Source organism: Plectropomus leopardus, chromosome 1 (genome assembly GCF_008729295.1).
Source record: "Plectropomus leopardus isolate mb chromosome 1, YSFRI_Pleo_2.0, whole genome shotgun sequence".
Taxonomy (NCBI): domain Eukaryota; kingdom Metazoa; phylum Chordata; class Actinopteri; order Perciformes; family Serranidae; genus Plectropomus; species Plectropomus leopardus.
This window is the reverse complement of record NC_056463.1, coordinates 1,452,829-1,457,195: the sequence shown is the minus strand read 5'-3', so window position 1 is coordinate 1,457,195 and position 4,367 is coordinate 1,452,829. Positions and strand designations below refer to the sequence as shown.

Sequence of the window (4,367 nt, the reverse complement as noted above, 5' to 3'; positions counted from 1 at the left end):
CCAAACACACACAGTGGAAGAAAACGAAGCTTCCAGGAGCATGACAGTTCACTGAACAATGTTCTCAGCCCGGGAGGGTATGAAACTTTGATAACAGAGGCTGAATACAACACGTCAACCCCACCGGCCGACCAACATCACTGAGCTATAATTCAATGCTCCTGCCCTGGACCTCCCTTTGTTTCCTGGGTGTGTGAACGCGCACACACACAAACACACACACACACACACACACATACATTATAAATTGTTTTTTGGGGGTTTTTTTGGAATATGCATGCTGTTTGTTTGATGTTGAACAAGAGTGAATGCTGCAAACCTGTCCTGTGTCAAGAACTCCAAACCCTTCAATCTTTACTATTTATTCAGTAGTTTTAGCCCTAGTTATTATTTTCATGAATAATCACAGTTGCAACTAGACAGTTTAGTATATTTAATGAGACTCCTAATAATTAGGAATCAATATATTTATATATTAATTACTAATCCAAACCACTGTGACAGTCCGGACTGTCGTGTAAATAAAGAGCCCGTGCTGATTCATCCCACCATGTGCATTTGTTGATATCACCAAAAGCTGCATCACAGAGCGTAAACAGCTGATGCAGAAGGACAGCTTAAACACCATGAGTAGAAATGGAAGGTCACTGACGCAGCGTAACTATCTGACGAGTTGTTTTGGGAACGTGTTTGGTTATTTATGTTGGTAAACTGCTGACATCGTTGCTGTCTATTCTGGAGCAACACGCAGAGGCCAAAAGCCTGTCAGCGGTCCCTTTCTTCATAAGAACATACAAAATTAAATCTGCAAGAGGACTCAGCTTCAGAAACACATGAGACAGGTTGTTGAGGACTGTGCTTACTTTCTTCTTTGCAAGGAACCAAATGATGCTGGGCAGGAACAGCAGGATGTAAATAAGCAGCACCAGGACCAAAACTGCTACAATTTGGTGTTTTTGGTCAGACGGGATCGAGATGGTGACAGACAGAGCCCTGAGGGTCCCAGTCAGGAAGAATATGAGCAGTGGGAAGGGAAGGAGAAAGAAGACAGCCAAGATGATTTCTTCCACTAGAAAGAGATCATAGAGGTATACACTGAGGAGACAGGCAAGAGGCAGGATCCAGACTATAGCACAGACTGCCACGGACATGGTGACCGTTCGTTTGAAGCGGTACAACAGTGGCCAGGCGATGACCACATACCTGCAAGTCAAGACAAACACAGCTTTGGTAATGTATTTATGAGGCTTGAGTGTGGAGCTGAAGCAATGTTGAACCAGTTCTAAAAATTGATTATTAATTTATTGATTTATTGATTATTCATTTATTTGTTCATTATTTATTTTTTGCAAATAGGAATATAGGTATATGTATGTGTATTTGTGAGTGTGTGTGTATGTATATATATATAAGAGAAGAGAAAATAAACTTGAACAAATTGTTTATAAATTCAATTCTATTTTGTAGGACACATTTGGCTATGAATGCTATGTATTTGTATGTTTATGTATGTATATATATGCATAAGTGTGTGTGTATATACATTTGATATGTATTTATGTATTCATGAGTTTTGTAAGTAAGGACAGATATTCACATTTATTAGTTAATGAATAATGGAGAGGAGGTGGATCAGATAAGTTTACACATACATGTTCGAAATAGAGATTTCAAATCATCAGAAACATTAGATGGACAGACAGTTACCTTTCCATGGCGACACACACCATGAAGCCAACGCTGGTCATCAGGAAATAGAGATAAACATGATGGACCAAATCGTTTATCTTGCGTTTCCTGGTGTTCACCACCTCATCGATCATGCAGCAGAACTGAACGAGGTCAGTCATGAGAAGGTTGATGACAAAGATCGGAGCAACGTGATTATCTCGCACCTGCAGGAAAACAAAAGTAAATAAACAGTTGCAAACATGTTCCAAAAGGCACCTCATGTCAAATATGTCACCTGAATAAAGTAAAAAACCAGTCATGATTTTCTCACCTGAGAATAAAGAGCGTAGATGGCCATGAGGGTCAGAGGAAGTCCGACGGAAATGATAGCGCTTGTCACCACTTTTGTGGCTATTTCGGCTACTTTAGTGTGATTCTGACTCGGGGCATCAAAGGGGTTGAAGGCAAAGGAATGGAGGAAGTCAGGGGTATGGAAGTAGAAGTTGTAGTAGTCGTAGTAGTCGTAGTGGTAGTAGTAACTGTGGTGGTAGTAGTGATAAAAGTCATGGCTGTGAAAGTGGCCGTGATAGTAGTGGCTATTATTATAGCCGTTGTAGTGTGAAATGTTGTCAATGTAGTGATAATCCATTTTTCAGAGTGAGACCTGCAGATGAAGAAATTGGGTTTTAGAGAGGCAGCTTATTGTTTAAAATCTACCTAACATTGATCAGTGACCCTCTGCCCTCTGGTTTTGGATTAGGAGTTTTACAGGACTGAGTAAAAAACGGATGCATTATGTTTGTGTACAGATGCACTCTGCCTTGTTGGTGTCTTCCCACTTTTCATCTAACGTGTGACCGACGTTCATTTTAGTATTTTGCATATCTCAGCTATCATCATTTCCTGGAAAAAAATGCAAATGTTTTTGTAAATACCTGTCAGTGGATTATAACATATTTGCTCAGAACAACTGACATAGTTATAATTATAATAATAATGGTGATAATGAAAAGAGGAGGAAGAATATACATAAGCATTTTTTAGATAAACACTTCTTTCCTTTCCATAACATTATATTCTTTATTTGACATTACATAAATGTGTTTGTGACCTAAGTTTTTTAATTGTTTTATTATTATAATTATTCTCTGGTATCTCTGTGCTATATGAGAAAGTACATTTCTTAAATGTCAAAATTTTATTTGAAGAAAAACCTTACCCACAAAATGTGCCCTTCATATATCACTTACTGACCCAGTTTACCATGTGAGAAAAACACAAAATCTGACAAGGTGATCCTACTTAAACAAAAAAAAAAAAATCTAGGAAACCTTGATGGAGGTAAGTAAAAAAAAATATATTAATCTTACATTACATAAATTTGTGTCTAAATGCAAAAAAGCAACCTCAGTAAATAAAGTTAATCTGACTAAACTTGGTCATGGTCATGACTAACCCACGTAAGTTCTGTTTTGTTAACATGTTTAAAAATATACAAATATGACTGACTAGTTTGCAAAAAGTAGTATAAAGACAAAAGAGAACTTGGTTTATTGAAGTTGCTAACTTTGATTTTACAAAATATTTTTCAGATTGACAGTGCAACTCTTTAATACCTGAGCAAATTGTCTTGATTTCTTTCAAAAACGTGTGAGGTTGATAAACAGATTAACAAGAAATAGCCCCAAAAGTTGCAAGTAATTATTTAAAAGTTACAAGAGAATTACCTTAAAAAAACCCAGTACCTCAAGAAAATGCTTACTTTATATCCTTTTTCCCCTGTAATATAATCACTAGAGTTGTAGAGTTATAAATACTGTTTTCTGGACATTTTCTCCTTGTTTTTGATCATATTTATTTATTCATATCTCTTTTTTGGACCATTCCAGTGTTTCTGAGAAAAATTAAACCAGGTTTAAATGCTAGTGAAAAACACAGATGTCGACCCAGGTGTTAAAAGATTAACAGCATTTTTCAAACTCACACAACTCGTGCAGTACAGTCTAAGTCTTATTTATCCAGACGTATGCTCACTACTTCACAACACATACATTCTCACTAAAACACAGTACGATTAAACAAACTTCTGCATAAACCGTCTCATGAATGCATGGTCAAGCAACCCCTTTAGAGAAACATTAAAAAAAACTTATCAAATTCAAGGTAACACTGGATGAGTGATTAATCAAGCCTTTAAATGGTAATTTTAAAGCGGAACTAATTTCTAGTTTATAGGAAGAGAGGAAGAGAAAATACGAGTAAATTAAGTTAAATTTAACAGCAGAAAACAGTACACCCTCAGTTCAAGGCTGGCACACAATCTGCATATTAATCTTCATGACCATTTGCAATCTGTTTTCCTCACAAATTTCATTACATATAGAAGAAAACAAGTTATGTAAGAAAATGTACCTTCGATCCCTCAGAGACCACAGCAAGCGGGATCAGTTCACTTCGCCAAGTTTTCTTTTCTTCGTTGCATCAAAAGAGTCTTCAGTAAATATGATGAACAATGACATGCCACATAGTTTCCTAAACATCTACCTGCTTCTACATAATCAAATGTAGGCAGGCAGAACCACAGTTTATGCAAAGTACACCTGAGAATGTCACAGTAGCATGCAAGTTTGGGCATCAACAAAAAAAAAAAAAAGAAAAAGGAAAAGATCATCATTTAAAAGTTTGCGCACCCCAAG

General features: G+C 36.7%; 1 pseudogene; it reads right to left on the bottom strand.

Moving 5' to 3' along the window:
- Positions 1–644: 644 nt before the first annotated feature.
- LOC121943630 lies at positions 645–4,161 on the bottom strand (annotated as a pseudogene).
- Between the last annotated feature and the right edge of the window lie 206 nt (positions 4,162–4,367).